The 19677-nt window shown below is 39.4% G+C and overlaps 1 protein-coding gene across 3 annotated transcripts in view; it reads left to right on the top strand.

Moving 5' to 3' along the window:
- Nucleotides 1–19677, top strand: part of C5H14orf132 (chromosome 5 C14orf132 homolog) — a 42831-nt gene that overhangs the window by 14459 nt on the left and 8695 nt on the right. The gene's annotated exons all lie outside the window — the stretch shown is intronic.

Genomic DNA, 19677 nt, shown 5'->3' with positions numbered 1-19677 from the left:
GCTGCAGGAACATTCTTGATCTCAGTTACATTTATTTTTCTTGGTCCAAATTCAACTGTGGGCTATGCTGCCCAAACCCAGCACTGGATTTTTATGGCAGGAACTGTCAGCAAAATCCTGACTCCTCCTGAGTTGGATTTTATTTTTTTAAATCTATTTCACAGAAGTCACTAAATAGCCTCCAAATCTGTTCTTTGGAAAATATGATAAAGTTGCAAAGAGACAGGTTGATGGGAACGATTGCTGTTACAGGCTGGAGGCAAAACAGAGGTAAGGCCATATGTGCATTCACATCACGTAAACCAAATGCCTACCAGTGTGGGTCTGTGCACGCTCTCCTTGCTGCCTGGGAAAGCCCAGAAGCGACAAGATGTCTTCTGACCTTATTGCTGCTTAAGGACAGGATTAGCCCTGGCCTTATTGCCAACGTGCGGAAGCAGACAGCTCCACGTTTGCATGTCACAGGCAGAGCAGTGGCCCTTGAGTGCTAAGGAGCATGTGGGGAAGGAGGAGTGGGTGGAGGTTGCAACTGCTCTCCATCTGCTGCTGCCCACCAGCATGGCTGTTCACGTCTTTCAGAGCGAAAGTACCTTTATCCATAAAACAGAAGGGGAACCCAGGAGAAGGAGTGTTTCCCATACACCTGCTCCCTCATGTTGCTCCAGGGACTTCTCAGGTCCACATCTCTGCATGTGCAAATTGAGCACTCTGTGCTTAGGTCAGACATAAAGCATCAGTGGGAATCACTCAAGCTTTGTCTGGGTTAAGCACATATGGCCAAGGGAAAGTTATGCATTTATTAAAATTGTCATGTGTCTGAGACATATAGAAGGATTGGAAAAATATGCAGGAATCATGAGCAGGTGCAAGCCTGTTTGCTCTATTCCAGCTGGTGTCAGGTGTGCGTTGTTGACAGTTGCTCTTGGGTTTTGAGTTTAGCTCTTCTTGCTTCCCACAAACTGTTCAGCAACTGCAGAGTCCTCAAGTGAAAGATAAATAGGCCTTATACACATCTGTGGAGAGAAAAATGCAAGCTGAGGAAAACAGCAAGTGACTGATCAACACACTCTTCCTTGTCTGGATGCAGAGCAAACTGGGAGTGTTATAAAGATGTGGAAAACTGACTTAATTAACCAATGAAAAAAACAGCTATTTTAGTCTTAATTTCTGGCCTTGTCTGTCTCAATTAGTTTCCTGTTTTCAAAGGAGGAGCATTTATAGCATACGTGTAAGTAAACTTTTGTGCTGACCGTCTTGTCCATCGCTTTGTATTTTATATCAAAACGTCATCTCCTAATCCCAGCTGGTATACAATGACCTCTTCTGTTATCCACGGAAGTGCTGCTTCCCACATATCCCATTAATCTTGCATGTACTTTCTCACACATAGAAAAATCACTCCATTGTTTTTTCCTGAACACCTTCTGAAAATGAAAACAGTCCTTTTTTTAAAGTCACCAAATACTGGGCCATGGCTGAACTGCTGATACCCAGAGCTTTCTAGTTTTAGCTCCTTGCCATCTTTGTTCATCTCCCATTCATTCTGATGAAGAATTTTCAATTAATTATCATAGTTCCTATGAGATATTTACTAGTCTCTAGAATCAGAGTAATAAAATAAAATGCTTTCAAAACATGGGTATTGGAATATTCAGCCAATTGGACACATTTTGGGAAGGAATTTCACCTTTTCACAGATGTGGAGAAAACTAGTGTAATTATTCTCATACTTGCAGCCATACATGTCTAAAAGCTGTCAGTCTGCCAGTGATCTTCCCAAAATGTGCTGCAAAATCACTGGGTGTTTATCGTCCTGGTACTGCATGTCAGGTAGCTGGATCATTTTCCTCTAAGCAATGAAGTAGGTGACACAGGAGCCTAATACTGTTCTGGGTGTATCCTGTTTTGGACAGCCTTCTTCAATGCCCTTCAAATTAGGGTTAAGGCCAAACAAATAAAGAACAGTCAATGAAAAATGAAGATTGATTACATAACTATATGGGGTAACCAGAGAACAACTCTGAAAGTGCCTAAGAGTGCTGGAGCTAGTAAATCCTGCTGGTCCTTCAGTTTTAGTGCTCTCACCTCAGCAACAATCAGAAGGAGCTCTTAAGTCAGCAAAGCTAGTAGAAAGAGTAATTCTTTTGTGGATATCCTTCTTTGTGCAAACTTTCTTTCAATCAAGCAGTTCAAGTTCAAACGTTTTTTTTATCCTGGGTCTTCTCACAAGTACCCAAGTCTGCCCTGTGAGTGGGAAATAAACAGAGTGAATCCACTCTGAACTATCTTCACAATCACCCTCCTTTCCCTCCTTTTCTTTTAGCACGGCTCTTTTGCTTTTTCACCTCAGTTTAAAAAAATAAATAAATAAAACTCATGCTGCAGCCTATGTGTGTGTTTTCATATCTGAATTTCAAAAACATTAGTTTAGATGCAGCGTTTATGCATCAGTTCATCACTCTACTCACATAGTCCATTTCAGGTTGTTAGTCTTTGTTTATACTTTTCACCCTGTCACTTAAATTGCAGTTGTCTATATACATGTACGTCAAGGTGGGACAAATATTGTACTCTTTCCAGGACTTCTCAAGTCACAGTTGTTATAGCTTTTCTGCTTCTTCTCACTCTGCTCTATCTTTTAAAACAAGTTGTCTAACTGAACAGCAAGCTCACATTAACCAGTGGGAGTTCATAGTAGGCCAAGTGAAAGCTGGGTTTATCTAGCTCATGTTTTCAACAAAGGTGTCAATCCTGAGGACAGAAACTGAATGTCTGTGCTGACTCCCGCATATGTAGGATATAAATGAGGGTATCTCAGAAGAGATGGTTATGGCTTTGAACTAATGTCAACATCTCTGTCTTAGATGTCAGATATTTTGGGAATGTTTTAGGTCCAGTCTTGCTCTGGTCCAGATTCACTTATTTTCACTGTCTCTGTGACAAAAAGCTGAGGGTTTAATTCTTCTGAAATCATTATGCAAATTAACAGCTCATTTTTTATTCAAATTATGTTTACCCTTGCTTGTAGCTTCTTTTCCTTCGTGCCCTTTTCACTTGATAGACCAAGATGGCCAACAGATGTAAATGGTATGAGTTGGAAGACACTTTCTAAAACGTGGCTTTCATGTTTATTCATTCAGAGCTCCTACTTTGACATGACAAGTATTATTTCGTTATATTATTACAGTACTCTATGTTAAAGTGTTTGATTTTTCACTGAGATCTGTTGTTAATAGCAACTGAAGCATTCATCTTAGTAACATGTCTCTTAATCAACAAAAGATCATGCTAACCTTTTGAGTACATCAGTATCTCCATAATTCATTCCACCAATGTCAAACTTTTCATGCACAAAATATCTCATTTGCATTTCAACAAGAAAAAAAAAAGTGTCGTCATCTAAATCACATTAATTAGTAGAGTCCTAAAAAGAAAATGATATGTATGAGATAATAGTTTAAGTCTGTCAACATGTACTGGAGTCATCTTGCTCCGTCTATAGATACTCAAGTGCTGTTGGCAGATGCTGCAACCTTATCTTTCTTTTTCTACTGTCAAAACAGGAGAGCAACAGGGATCAGCTGTGCACTTTTCAGCCTGGGGATGCCAGGCAGGCTTTGACCAAAATTATGCATGGGTTAAGCAGTTGAGACAGAGGAAAGGTAGGAGAACAGGTATCAAGTAGAAGAATTAGAGTGTTAAGAGTAGAGCTTGATGAAGCAAATGAGGGAAAATAAAACTGTAATGGAAGCAGGGAAGGAGAGAAACAAAAAAGGATTCAAAATACGATTAAAATGCAAATAATTTTTGCTCTGTTTCCTCGGTTTGACTTCTTTACCACACCCAATCTAAATAACTTGGGCAATATTATCTATGTCCATGGGTTGTGCTTAATCATAAGGCTGTTTATTCTGACAAAAATCTTTTGGGGAATGGAAGTTTTCTTTTTTCTCTAGCTTAATGCCAAGAAACGATGATGCTACAAAGAACTGACATGGGGTAATTACCTTTTGTAATCAGGACCTTTCCCCTGCAGTAGCACAGACGTGATGTTTTCTGAAGAGAACAGATATGCCCTTGTATTTAGCCTCTTGGTGAAAAGTGCTCAACATCAGCCTTTTACTGATATAAAGTAAAAAAATAAAATAAAAAATAAAAATAATCTGACAGAAGTAGTGGAACAACTTGATGGATTTTGAGTTCGCTCAGTGTTGTGAAGCCACCAGTTAATTAGGACTGCTGAGACATAAACTGTAGACAAAAATGATTAAAAATGAACATTAGAATATCATCAGTTCATTACAGATCAAGGCAGCTTTGGAGTTACAGCTGAGCTGAACACTGGTAATCCATGATTCGGAGGATTTTCTGAAGTTCTTCAGCTGGTCTTGTGTTAGACATAGAGCAAATGCAGAGAACCCTGAAGCATGAATATTAAAGTAAACAAGAAGAGGCAAGAAGAAACCTAACATATGAATCAAAGGCAAAGATTAAGGTCTGCAAAGAAAATTAGTTCTGCTTTTACTTTTTCTCCTGCTTCATTGTGTAAATAATCAGATTTGTAACAAATCTTTTCTTGTGCTGAAACAAATCCTGACTGGATGGTTTTGCTGTCTACATGGAGCAAATTTTTGCTCACAAAATATCTTGTTTGGAGCATTCATAGGTCATGATCAACTGGCAGCCAAAGCTTGGTGCCAAGTAATAGGTAAGGATTTTCTTGGCACAAGATGCACTGTACTCTTCATTGAAAGATGCCAATTCAGTCTGAAGGCAGACATGACCCAATGATATTTTCTAAGCAATGAGTCATACGCTTTCATGCTTTCTAGAAAGTTTTTATTTTGATTCATGAGGTCAGAAAGACTGGAATGAATTGTTAATGATCCTTCTTTTTTTTTTTTTTTTTTTTTTTTTTTTTTTTTTCCTTACAGTACAACTGTAGGTAGCTTGAAACAGAGGGGATAAATAATAATCAGATTTATGGGGAATGTGGTTATCTATGGACAGCTGTACTGTTGGTATTTTCCAAGCTGGGCATTTTTCCTTTGTGGAAACACAAGTGGTGCTTGCACAGCAGGAAATGGGTCCTAATGGAAGAAGAGAAGCTAACCCTTCTCCTATGACTTCGGCAGGCTATTGAACAAACCCATCTTCTTTATGTGCTAGCCCCATCTATTTTTGGGGCTAGAACATAAAACCCAGGCTCTGATTTGACCTTGGGGATGGTGGCACTGGTTTTGTAACTGTGCTGAGAGTAATTTGTTGCCTGGTGGGAAGAAAAATGCCACTGTGATCAGAGCTGCAACATAAAGCCTGACATCCATACTTTTGTTATTTGATGAACATGTTTAATATCAGTGGTCACCTTTATGTGCATGTGGGTGTTGAGGCATTACTCCCACTTTTATGCTGAGGCTTTGTCAGTCCCCAGAAGTGAAGGAGAGAGATTTATTTTTTTTTAAATGTTTCCTTTTTTTCCATATTTGAGTGATAAGAACAAAAATACACTATTATAATTGGTTGAAACAAGGCTCATAAAAGTAGTGGTGCATAATTCAGTCTCATATTGCTTCCAGACACCAGCTCCATTTTGATGTGTTCTCATCTGAGATGATAAGATCCCAATTTGGATCTTACAAACGTGGCCTTGTACTAGGGAATGAGTATTTATTTCACATCTCATTCTTTCTAGATCTTGCAGAAAAAAAAAAAAAAAAAAGAAAAAAAAAAAAGAAAAAAAAGTTGAAGTTGCTAAGGCCCATTATATAAAACCTTATGGGGTTTGTTCCTGAAGTAATTAAACTTCACTTTCTTTGGAGTGGTCTTACTCTGGGCCAATGCGAAGCACACACACAACAGATTGTCTTCTCCTGCATTTATTTGTAATGTACCTCTTCCTCATGCCCCCTTGCATATCTTTGCCTCTGCTCATGTCACTACCTCCTGTTATCTTTACATGTGATGATCTGGAAAAGTAGGCCAGGAAGTGTAGAGGAGGACCACACTATGACAGCCCAAGCCACAGTCAGGAAGGCCATTGTTTTTACATGCAGAAGCTATAACAGGTACCAGCATAATCTAATGATTATTCCTCTCCCTGTTAGAATTACTGAAACTGCATGGCATGATCTGGTTCTCTTATCATCACTGCAGTATCTAAATATCCCTGTTGGACTAAGCAGGGTGTTGGACTTTGCGAATATTCTTTAGCCGTGTCTTGTCAGTTTTGCCTGCAAGTGTATAAACCCTGCAGTCCTCTGAAATTGGTGACATGATTGTGTATGACAGTCATTAGTGGGTGAAACAGAAATCTGTCTGCGAGCATCTGCTTTGAGAGAGCCAAATATAATTAAAGTTTAACCATGCTGCATTTGCTCTTTTATTTACTTTACTGGGATCCAGTCCTTCTTAGGGATTGCAGACACATTTCATGTAATCCTTCTGAGGAGGTTTGACTTGCAGCTTTTTTGTTTTTCATATAAGTGTGTTTTGTACCCTCTCTCTTGTGTTTCCTCGCATAAATGAGGTGAAAAAATTGGAAGGATGATTTTTATTTTTATTTTATTTTTTGCTTTGGGGAAATCCCCCAAATTGCTGCTATAGGGAAAAAAATAGTATAAACCTAATGCAAAGAGCTTGATTTTTACATGCATATAGCTGGCATGGATGTGCCTTGCATGGATAAAGACTATCCAGAAGCAGATGCTTGCTTATACTGTGTTAGATCTTTGTATAAAGAACCAGTGGTAGTGGCAATTACTAATTATAGTAGTTACAGTGGCAAATAAATTATACTCTTATACTGTAGTCAAGTGTCCAGAGAAGACTGGGTCCTCAGTGTGGTAGTCTTTGTGTAAACTAAAACTAAGCAAAAATGCAATGGAGCTCAACTATTTCTCAAAAGAAACAAGCAAAACCCCAACAAACACTGAACTTTCGTGAAGAAGTGAGAACGAAAAAGAGATAAAAGAAGGACAGTGAAATATAAGTTTCCAAGGTACTGACTCAGGCAGTAGTAAGGACACAAACAGTATTTTCTTGATGAGCACAAGAGGAGCCTATGAGCACCCCGTTTGTCTCAAACTATTCTTTTTCCCTTGGGTGGTTGTCTATGGCCGTTACTGTTTCTGCTTTAAATCTGGTAGAGACTTTCCACTGGCTTCTGCAAGCCCTCTGGATTGTATTGCATTGGGATGTGGTTTGGAATTGGCCTGAAACCATATCATATTCATCTTTTAAATTCTGTTTGTTTGTTTGACTTGAATTCATAATAGTAATGTAGAAATAAAATAATTTAGAAAGACTTGCAAATTTCCCACACAAGCCAATCAGTGAAATTGGTTGGTTGGTTGGTTGGTTTTGTTGCTGTTGGTGTGTATTTTACTTGCCTGCCTCTCTAGGCCACTGGTCCCTGAACTGAGCTGAAGCTTATTTTTATGTAGCTGGTTTCAAATTTTTAAGCTGGGTGGTCCTTATTGCTGTTTTTATCAGTGATAAAAAATGATGCTGTTTTAGAAAGAGGATGGCTTAAATGTGATTTTATTCTGCAATTAATTCTATGTACTTGCCAATAAATAAGTAATGTCTTTTCTTTATCTTAGAGGAACTTCAAGTAATAGTAAACCACAGATGAAAGAAATTATATTCTCCTTTAAGGATGCACTGCAATTCTGTACAGTCTCTACAGTCAGGGAGCATATCATGTGTTATTACTTCATGGTTTCCAATTTGTCTTCAGGGGAGAACTGGATCAGGAAATGAATGTGCTGAGGAAAGCACTCTGAACATCATCTATGCTTTTAAGGAGTGAGAAGAGGTCTCACAGAAAAATTTCATAAAAAGTTCTCTTTTGTACAGGGCTACCAACAAATATGTGGAAAACATTATTTTATTTGGGAATGTTTTAAACTTTCTAATTGACCTCATTTTAATTTGGGTGAACACACTAAATCTGTTTATTATGGTCACATATTTGTTATCTGGGTCATATATTTGTTAACTGTTTTTATCCGTTTGAATATGCTTTTAGTGTATAATCATTCGTATTACAGAAGGACTCATGATTTTCAAGGCACTTTCAAAATGAGCAAAAGCAGAATTGATTAAAAGAAATGACAATTTCATTTGAAAAATACTTTCCTTTTCCTCTGCTACTCCTTGTATTATTAATTTATTGTTTCAGTTACCTCTGAGATGGGTCTTTGTAGATAATTTTAGGTGTATGTGTGACTGCTACTTTTTATTTCAGCTCTAAAGTCTTAAATGTAGTAATGGAAGTAGGAAATAAGTTTCTATCAGCACCTGACAATATAAAAGTTTTTCTTATAATTTTGCAAATGATCAGGCATTTGAATGCGAAGTGGTGGAGTCACCGTCCCTGGGGGTATTTACGGAAAGGTTGGATGTGATACTTACAGGCATGGTTTACTGGGTAATATTGGTGGTTGAGGGACAGTTGGACCAGATGATCTTGGAGGTCTATTCCAACCTTAATAATTCTATGAATGGTCAGCGCATGCACTCCCTCAAGATCAATGTACTTAGATTCCCCTGTTTTGCAAATGAAGAGCAATAACTGTCTTCCAAAGGGAGATCCAGATGCCCAGTTTACATTTCTAAATCTGGTTCCTTTTGGATGGGTGGTAAATTTAAGAATGTTTTTAGGGAGACTGCTTCTGTGGGCATGAACCAGATGGAGTGAACCTCTGCCTGTTTTCTGCTTGTTTCTTGGGTCATCTGTTGGAATCCTTTTTCTTTGTGGCTTTTCTTCCTGAGTTCTCAGTATGCCATTATGTTATGGATTTGTCCATGCAAGCCACAGAATGGTGGTATGGGATGCATAACTGTACTGGAGGTATTTTTGAACTAGAGCCCTTCGGTACATCATTTCAGAATAACAGTGACTAAAGATGAGAGAGGGATGCTTGCATTTTTACAAGTACAAGATATTTGCACTGTTGTTACTGAGGGACTCCCATGCTGCCTATTAATATTCCTATGTTGTATTTTTGACGAGTGATGCTCAAACTGAAAAAGGCTTGAGCCGCAATGCTGAAGACTTTGGCACTGATGGTCTGAGTCCCTGTGTGGGTAGGTGAATATCATTGCCTCCTTTTGCCTGGATGGTCTTTTAGCTTTTTGCATTCCAGTAGTTAAAGTTTATTGGGCTCTAGGGCTACTTTTGGCTAGATTGGTTATTTTAAAATTGCACATGTAGGTGCAAGATACCACTGCAAAAATTTGTGTGTGGTCACATACGTGCTTGCATGTACAAGTATCAGTGTAAGGGTATGTGACTGTACATGATATCCCTTTAGCTATTTTTATTTATTTATTTATTTTAGTCATCTGAAGTTCAAATGACTCTGAACTTCAGGTTTGAAGAAAAAAAATGTATTTTTATTTTGCATGACAGGCTTTAGAAAAAAACACTGCTTGAACTTGGAGTCCATTTTCTGATTACTTTTTGACACCTTTCACATGAAAGACTTTTCAACTGTTGCATTGCTTTGTTGGTGGCTATTTATTCTGTACCTGGGTTGTGTCAGACTCAGGGACAGTCATCAAACTCATGGACAATAACATTTTTCTCCTGTTATGTGTGACTTAAGGTGCTTGCACTTTGAAAACATTGGTCCAAAAATCCAAAGGTGCCAGGGAAGTGCAAGCTTGTATTTGCTATAAGGCTTGAGAGGCCACCAAAACACTCCACCTCTCTGAACTGTTCCACTTCTCCAGGTTAATAGCGATTCCATAGTTCAGACTCCACAGAAAAAGAAGAAAAAAAAAAGGGGGGGGGGGGGAATGCAAGTCCAATAAGTTTTGTAAACTTTCTTTTCTCTATTCCCTGCTCACCATTCTGTAGCACAGAAATAACTGAGCAAGTTTGCAGAAGTCACTTATGAGTAGGAAAAATTAATTCGCAAGGAAAGCTGTTACATATTCATGCCTGTTAATTATCCCATGCAGCCACACCAACTGCAACAGTTCAAAGAACAAATATTGAATTGCAAATAGAAATATGATAAATTATACATTGATTTGTGCCCATATTGTGCATATGTATATAAGCAGTCACTAAGGAGTGCCACTTTTGCATACACATATACAGACTTACACTTATCTAGAGAAAAGGAATCAATGTATAATTTATTATATTTTTCTGTAATGTACTTTGAACTGTTTGAACAGTTTTAAACATAACACAGATGACTTGGCTGTTCTGTTTTGTTTGGCGTGATAAAGATGTCATCAACTGCTGTCTAGCTCAGCCACACTTAATCATCCCTTGATAGTCTTAATACATGAGCAAAACCCAAGTTGTGAGAATCTGGATTTGTGAAAACATATGGAATATTTGGCTCTGAGGAAGGCTGTTCACACACTTTGACGAAGGCTTCTGCCCCTCAAAAGAGCCAGTAAGTGTCCCATATGGGTGCCCCTCTTCTACTTGAAAGCAAAGTGATTGAAGCTTATTTTAAGGCTTTTGTAAAATGTGTTTAAACCAAGCCTGTTGACTTTGCACCAAAGTGAATGAAAAACACATTAGATCTTTTCCTTGGGGTCTGCTGTGGGAACAGTAAATCCCAGAAGATGGTTGAAATGGTTGCCTGATGGCACTTGCACGGTTCTTGCAAGTGATTAAACTTTTAGCCTCTTCGTGATATGCAACTGTATTGGGTTTACGTAGCAAGGTTTTCATAGTGGGGGGCTTTAAGGGTAGCCTCTGTGATAAGAGTCCAGAAACTGCCCCATGTTAGATAAGGACCAGGTTCAGCTGGCTGCAAAAGGAACCCACCACTGCCCAGAGCCGAGCCAACAAGCCATGTTGTTTGCACCTCTGCGAGAGAAGATTTAGGAAAGGGAAAAAAACTGCTGTGCCACAGCAGCTAGGAGAGCGAGGAGTGAGAACCAGCCCTGCAGACCCCAAGGTCAGTGCAATAGGAGGGCAGGAGGTGCTCCAGGCACACAGCAGCAGTTCCCCTGCAGCCTGTGAAGAGGCCCCTGGTGGAGCAGGTGGATGTGGCCTGACGGAGGCTGCAGCCCATGGAGAGCCGGTGCTGCAGCCCGTGGAGAGGAGCCCATGCAGGAGAAGGGGTCTGGGGGGAGCTGCTGCCTGTGGGGGACCTGTGCTGGAGCAGTTTGCTCCTGACGGATGGACCCCATGGTACGGAGCCATGTGGGAGCAGTGCTTGAAGAGCTGCTGCCTGTGGGTAGCCCCCACAGGCTCAGTTCGAGGACAGCACTCATGGAGGGACCCCACGTGGAGCAGGGGCAGAGAGGGACTGTGAAGGGGTGTCAGAGACTTAGAGACTGAAAACAGCCCCCTGCAGTGCTTGTGGGGAGGAGGTGAAAGAGGGTGGATGGGAAGAAGGTGTCTTTAGTCTCTTTTTATTTGTTTGTTATTCACTGCTCTAGCTTGTAAGTAATAGGTAATACATTTTATTAGTCTCCCTATGCTGAGTCTCTTTTGTCTATGACGATAGTTGTTAAGTGATCTCCCCTGTCCTTATCTTAACCCAAGATAAGAGTGAGAGAGCTCTTGTGGTGGAGATCAGCTGCTGAGCTGAGTAAAACCACCACAGGAACAAATAGTTACCTTTGGAAGACAGATTTCTTATCACTGTGAGTTCCTCCTCGAATACCAGAAGCTAGGAAATAAACAACATCTTTTACGCTCCAATTTTAATTCTCTCATGTATCATATGGTTCACTCATGACACAAAAATGCAAGATAACACGATTAATTTTCAAGCACATTAGTGTGCTTTCTTTTTCATGTGTAAGTCACTCCTGAAGCATTACGGAATAAGTTGCAGGGGATGTGCATTCTATAGGTTGTTCAAGCCATATGTTGAGCCTGGTATGCCTGACAGGATCAAGAAGTATGGCAGCCTGCCAGATGTTGGTATTCTATCAAGTGAAGTGAATATAGAAATAATATTTGGCAGTCCTCCTTTCTTCCTAGAAGCTGGTCTGTATGCTTTACTTGACCTTCAGGCCTTCTGCTGCTTATAAGGTCTCCAGACATGAAAATAACTAATTCTGTCAGTTTTCTCTCTCTCTCTCTCTCTTTTTTTTTTTTTTTTTTTTTGTCCATCTCAACTGGAAGACATCATTTTTGTTGACTTTCAGGGTGTTTTTTTTTGGTGTATCTTCAGGTAGGTACCAAGTAGGCAAGCAAAAGTATTTATGAAAATAGCCTTAAGACATGAGAAATATACTGCAGCATACCTCACCCCTCCTCCCTTTTTTGTTTTTGAAAAAGCGATGCAACATGAAAATGAAAGGGAAAAAAAAAGAAAATACAGAAAATCTCTCCCCTGTTTTGTGAAGGACTCTTATAGCTTATATAAACTTAAGGAAAGTAATCATTATGTTATAAATTGAGACTATTAAACTGTTTTAATTTCCCTTTTAAGACTTTCTCTTGGATGCCTGGAAGTATTTTGCATGGGTGAATTAATCTCTGGAAGTCATCACAGAATGTTTTTTTCCCAGTGGGTTTGCATTATGATGAGGGCACTGGCCTCTTATTTTATCATATTTGAGGATAGATTCCAGGTGGCTGTCTCCAAGGTGCTGAAAATGAGGCATTTATATCCTATCATTAGGTACAGCAGAGCTGCAGTGGTAGTGATTACTTCCCTCAACAGGCAAATGTATCCCAGCCTGTCTTTGTAGAGCAACCATTAATGTGTAAAACACATCAGATGTATAATTTGAAAGCTTTTGAGTCTGCATGGAGCAGTAAATAATTTCTCTGATGAAATAGAGCTAAGCTGTATTATGCCTGTTGGTGTGGTATATCTAAACCTCAGCCAATTAATTTTTCATGGGCTGTGTAGCAAGGATTGGAGCTAGCATGCAAGAATTTTATTCCTACTGGGTTTGGGTTTGAAAATGGTCAGCATATGCAACAAAGATGAATTTGTATGCAATTATTTTTTCTCTAGAGGAATAAGAGGATGTCCAAAATACCACATCCTTCTAGGTCTAACCCCCCAAACATCTGCCCCTTAAAATTCATTTAATTATTTTTTTTTTTTTTGTGAGAAACATCCTGATTACTGAATTATACAGTCATTTACAAACTCACTGCTTTTGTCCATGCCTCAAGTGTAATGATTTTTCATCTGAAACTAGTTTTTAGTTCTGAAATTATGTTGTTGCTATGAGTGACTGCTAATTCTTATCCTCCCCCATCACTATGCCTAGGCTTTTTTCCAGGGATTAGCCTAAGCATCTTGTTAGGATAAGGGAGAGGGAGCAGAACGAAAAATAAATAAATAAATAAAATATGGTGTTCAGCCCCTTTCTCTGCTACTGAGATATCTTGCCCAGAACAACAAATTGGTCACAGATGAGCATGACTGCAAAGATCACAGTGGAGGAAAGGTTTGTGCAACCCTTTTTCATATTGAGAAATGGGATTAGACGTCATTTAGTTTTTATTATATTCCCACTCTAGAGCTCTGTGGTTTTCTGCTTACACCTCACCATTTGGATTTTCTATTTAAGATGGGAATGTCTTTTCCTCTCGCAGATATGGAGTGTCATTACAACCAGCTTGTTTTACTCTTCTTTTCCTCTTTACCAACCAGCATACGGACAGATCTTTTGTTTTAAGAACAGCTGAAACTTCCACTGATACTGTGTAGCTGTGTGCTTCCTTCCAGCCAGCAATATCTCCTTGTGTCTTTATAGTAAAGCTATCCCATAAGACACTCTGCCATGGGCAGTGTTCCTTTCTTTTCACCAGACAGTAATTGCTGGCCTGGATCACACAAGGAGACCATACAAATTCAGTTAAATCCAGTAGCTTGGCTTTGAAGTGACCACTGCCAGAAACATCAGAAGGAAGTGAAAGGAAACCTCTAATAGGTGGGATATTCTTTCTAATGCTGTATGGTTAGAGAAGAATTAAACTCTGAAGCCTGGTGTTTGAAGTCCTTCCAAAACTGTGTTTAGTATTAAACTGACACAACTCGCTCTTATCTCTAAAGGAATTCCTGTTCTCTTAGAGGTCCCTAGTATGACTACGTAAGGTGTGAAAAGGTCATCCGTTCTGCCAGTCTTGAAAACTGTGAACAAATTTGAATAGCTCCTACTCAAGATAACATTAATGTGAATAAATTTGAATAGCTTCAACTCATGATAACACTTTAAAGCCTCCTACTGAGTTTTTCTGTGTTGATAAATACTTGCTCCTCTGGTTCCCTCTGTTCAAATTTTTTCTTCTATGTGCGTGTGTGCCTGGATGCATGAAAGTTATAATTGTATGCAAATAGGCATCTAAGCCTGGGTCTTTTCTCTGGCGTAGTGTCCCCAGTAGAATGTATTGTATTACTGTATTACAATATTATCCTCTATTTTATTACGGTAATGTGGAAGGTCAGCAAGTATTGCTATGTGAATGGCTGTTCCTGACACATCCAGATAGTTTAAAACACGTCATATTTGACTGCTCTATATGTTTTTGTGGTATTCATAAACACCTCCAATTTAGAGTATACAGATTCAAATCTAAGTCACATATAATTGAAATCCTGAAGCTTCTTCATAAGGTTGTTTGGATTTCTGTTCAACCCTGAGCAAAGCTTGCTCTTTTCTTTGATGCAACATTGTTGGCATTGGCTGGAAGAAGAGGAGGAACTCTTGGAAACAAAGATGGAGTGAGAAACTCCTCCTCTTTTTCCATTTGAAACTTATCATTTGTCAGAAGTAATAGGCTTTCTTGTTTGTTTCCAGTCTTCTACACCTGGAAGATGAGATCCAACAGTTAGTTGACACTGATAATAGTTTAAAAATCATAGTGTTCTTTGAAATAATAAAAGCTATTTCAAGGAGGCATTAGGCAGGTGTAACTTGTGGGAATGGAATTGCAGCTTGTTTATCACTAACGTATCTTGGATGATACTTATGCAGAAATATGAGAGTGAAAAATAATCAGGGTAAAAATACTTCCATGCTTGTTATTTGCAGTGTATCTTGCAGCTGGTTCAGCAGAATATGTTTACACAGATAGGTGCTCCAGTCTGCACAAGGCATGTTCACTTATAAGGTACTTGAGATGTGGCTGTGCTTAGAGACAAAGGTTTAGCTGAGCTTGGTTCAATTACCTTAGCTAAGGCAAAGCTGTTTCTACAGCCAAGAGCAAACTCAGAATTGAAATGCCTGCTGCAGCTCTGTTCATGTTGGGATGTACCTTTCTGAATCTCTAGACAACTGTCGGTCAACTCAAGCCTCTCTGTTGGTCAACAGTGAGGCTGAAACTTGCACCTCTGGCATGAGATATTGCTGATAAGGAACAACTCTGAACAGTGATCTCATCTAAGAGGACAAAGACATATCTAGCCTAGCAGAAGTCAGGAAAGCAGTGGAGGGAAATACACAGGTCCTAGGAATACAGTGAATTGGAAGAAAATCAGTGATTGACTGCAATAGAATAGTAGGATTAAAAATAAAAAGTGAAATCCTGATGCTTCCAAATTAGAGTGAAAGTTTTCCATTGCAGGGTGAACATTTTGACAACCATATTTTTGAAAATAAGCAGCAGTTTTTCCTAGGCTTGTCAACCTCATGCTCTGATTTTAGGGTGAAGCAGAGATCTGAATTAATTATAGTGCAAATTTGAAGTTATCTGCATAAAGCGTTTACATGGGTCCTCCCCCTTCAGAATTAGACCTATTTAATTTTGTTAAATAAGATAGCCTTAGGTGCCCTTAAATTCTATTTATGTGGGGGTTTCATGCATTTTAACTAATCCCCTTGCAGAGAACATCATATAACTCTTTTGATTGTCCCTGTGTACCTAGTCCTTGTGTTGTAAGTAGTAGAGTCGTGTTCTGGCAAATGGTGGGTGGAAGAAACTGGTTTTACAGATGTTACCAGTAAATAAATGATAGCAAAGACTCCTTTATTTGCATAATAGTACATGTCTTAGATGAGGAAAATACATATATGCATGAATTTATGAAAGGCAAGAGACTTAGTGCAGGGAGAGTATTGTACATATGGGGTATTCTTTTAGTGCAAAACATTTGTTTAAAAAGGGCTTAAGAATTAAAATATGATTCTTTGGTGAACCTGTGTATTGCTGCCATCTTCAGCAACAACCGCATTAGTCAGATTGATTTGTGATTGCAGCTAGGAGGTTTTCAGACACAAATATACACTCCAGTGATCACACATTGCCAGGCCAGAAGGATGTACTCATTTCATTTTATGTGTTCAGAATATGTCATCATGTAAAAATATGCTGCCTAATTTAACCTGAAAGAAACTCTGAAAATTTAGATATTCCAAAGTAATAACAGGAAGTTTGCAAACTAACATCTGAGCTGGGGTGACATTTCACAACACAGTGTCCCATTCCCAGAGAAGTTTACAGCAAGGGTCAACTTCCAGCATGTATGTTAGAGCTTCTGCTGCTGTTTCCTAATATTAGAAAATAACAACTGGAAGATTTAGCTATGCTTTCAAATCTCTATCCTGAGTCTGGTTTCCCCCTTACATAGAAGGAACAGAATGTTGAACTTTTCTAGCTGACTCCAAAATGATTTTTCCCTGATTCTCAAAGAAACAGAGCAGTATTATTGCTAAATGATGGATTTTAAATTATACTACTTAAGAAAGTTATCCTTTTTGGAGTATTGGTGACTGGGACTTTTTTTTTTTTTTTTCTTCATTTGAATCCTTTTGGTTATAAAATAGTTTTTTTCTACTAACTAGAAAATGTGTCACTTAACTATTCAAGAGCCTTGTTCTGCTCCTCCTGACCCTAGAACATCCTCTTATATGCCAGCAGGAGACATTCAGCGCAGTGGGTGTTCTCATTACCACTTGGCATTTTGCTGTTTGGTTTCTCTGCCTGTTGTTATTTAATGATTCGAATCCTTTCCCCACCACTCCCAGAAGTCATTTAGCAAAAGAAGTAGTAGGAACGCTACTTAGCATTATTGACACAGTCACTCAAGAAAGAGTTTAATTTCAGAGCCAAGCTACAGCATTCTCTCTTCTGCCTTGTCCCACACTGCCATGTTTCCCAGTTAAGCCTTTTCTCTGGTCTCCTTGTCCAGTGATTTTGGGGAGGGTGGCACAGGTGCTGCACAGCTTTGTCCCAACTTTAAAAACCCTCTGAGAATAAAAGAGGATGCATGTCACTTTGTAATGTCAGTGACAGAGGTGAGATTCATGGCTGATGTAAATCATCATATATTTGCTTCATGGAGGCATGGACAGACAAGTAGAGCAAGCACAGAAAGCATTGCAGGCTTTCTATCCTTAGCTTACAGTCTGTCAGGCATTTCACAACTCCCATTACTGTTGGGAGGGGATATCTCATAATCTTAAATGCAATACCTCAAATAATACTGCAGAGGAAAGATACGGCACCTTTGGGGAGAACAAAGACATCAAAGCTAAGGATGAGATTCATCTCATAAGGTTAATATACCATAAGGATAGATTGCCAGTTGATGTTTTTCCCTGTGCTTCCCTCTCCAGTGGAGAGCTGGGTTTATCTCTCATGGCTGATTTATGTGATGCTAATCACTGGGCAACCCTTACTGTTAAGTGGCAGTAAGAGGCCAGATTGAGAAGGATGCACAGCTTTAGGTGAGCTCGGGTGGAAGCTGACAAGTTCATAGCAGCAGAATTATTTGAGTTATTAAATCCAAAGCATTATCATCTGGCTTATGAACTGCCTCAGCTCAGAACAGCAGGAGGCTGTGAGACGTTAAGGTGTAGTATCAGATATTCTTGTCCTGTTGTGCTCTTACTTTTTCCTGAGCATTTATGGCTAGTGTTGGAGCTTACAAGGGAGATGGGCTTTCTGTCAGGCACTTTACAGCCATTCCTTGGTACTTACATGAGGTCATTTTAGCAATGAGAAAGAGACAGTGTGCATTTAGAAAGAAACTATTTCTTCCAACAGAAAATCAGCAATAAGGTTTATTTCCAGATCTGTGGTTAAGTGCTACTGACCTACAAACAGAAAAACTGGAAGTCAGTTACACAGAAAGAGTGTGTGCCAGGTGCTGAATGTCAGTGCTTTATGTCAGGTCACCGCAAGCCTTTAGAAGATTCAGATGAGCTGTTTCACCATGTGTTCCTCTCAGATGGTGAAAACAGCTTGTTTGAGCCTTACATGGTATGAGGAGACTCACATTTGACATCAGTTGCAGCATGGTGTGTAGCTGTGCTGCTACACAAGTGCTCCCTGCCCCTCTGACAGCACCATGTGGACTAGCAGTGTGGAAGCTTGTCAGCTCCAATAACTCACGAAGGGTAGAGAATGTGTGGCCCAAAAATCTGATTATCACTCATCAGAACAGTTCTCATGATCTTTCCAACGTTGTGGGCACATGCACATACACATATACCTGTATGTCTTTCATGAACAGTCACCAGGATGGTTTCTCCAGTTGTAAGACATTGCAGAATTGATCAGCCTAAAGACTGATGCCCTTAAAATGGTTTGCTAAAGAGACAAGCATCTCAGATCGAGCATTTTGCTGCCACTGTGGTAAATTATGCGCATGGTTCTCCATGTAGATCTTTAACTTGTGTCTCCATAGCTGTTAAATGGCAGCACTTCTGCATGTATACACTCGTCATAAGTGTTTGGGGTCAGAATTGCCTTTTATGGCAAGGTCTATGTAAAATGGAATCCTGATTAAACTAAGTGTTTTCCTTTATCAAGTCCATAAAAGAGGCTGGAGGAATTGAATTCAAAACATCAGGCTGGGCTCATTGCGAAATGGAAGCTTTTGTTCTCTTTAAAACAGTGTTGAAGCTGGAGGCAAAAAGCTTTGGGGCATATTTCACACTTGACTTTTGCAATTTCCTGTCTGGCTTCTTGCAAACTGTTTTTGTGTAGTCATATGTGCTCTCAAAGATAATTTTATTTGATGTGGATTGGGCAGTATGACGTTGTAGTCTTTGATCATTCTGTTTCATTTGGAATGTGACGTGATATGTTCTAGTACAAACAAAACTCAGCTTTTTTTTTCAGCACTCAGCTTTGAAAGAGAGACTGTCTTGCATTGCTGTAAAGTGATCTGAATATCAAAGAAAAAAAAAAAAAGCTACTTTATTGTTGAGCTTAGGAAATTCTTTGCTCTAATTTGTAGATTACAGCCACCACAGTGGGAGAAGAGAGGTGGCTTATCCCTGAATCCTCTCCTGCTTAGCAGCCTCCATAGCACACCTGCAGACAGCCAGGAGGGGTGTAGTTTGGTACCAAAGGCAGCATCAAAATGTAATGCAAGAGCTGAAGGACACAGTGTTGAAAAACACTGATTTTCAAGCCTGGTGGGTATTGGGCATGGTAATTTATCATAGTATAGCAGCCTTCTGTGATGTGGCTGAAGGAAGGCTAGGTTGGTTCCTTCATTATTCGTAGGCCATGGTGACTTCAACAGCACTATGCTGCTGCTAGCTGTAATAGTAGTTACTAGTACTGCACTAGCAAGTATTTTTATCTTGTTGTTACTGAGCAAGAGAACCCTCTGGTTTCAGCTGTAGAGGAGAGAGAGACCTATTGGGAATGGTGAAGAAAAATTATGCCAAAAAACATCTGCAAGTGAAGAACTGTGAACTTTTCCTGGTATCATTGACAAATCCACTAAGAATACCAAAGAAAACTTATTCTTCCCCAGTAGACATCTG

Source organism: Anas platyrhynchos, chromosome 5 (genome assembly GCF_047663525.1).
Source record: "Anas platyrhynchos isolate ZD024472 breed Pekin duck chromosome 5, IASCAAS_PekinDuck_T2T, whole genome shotgun sequence".
NCBI classification, from domain to species: Eukaryota; Metazoa; Chordata; class Aves; order Anseriformes; family Anatidae; genus Anas; species Anas platyrhynchos.
This window is presented reverse-complemented; position numbering and strand designations above follow the sequence as displayed.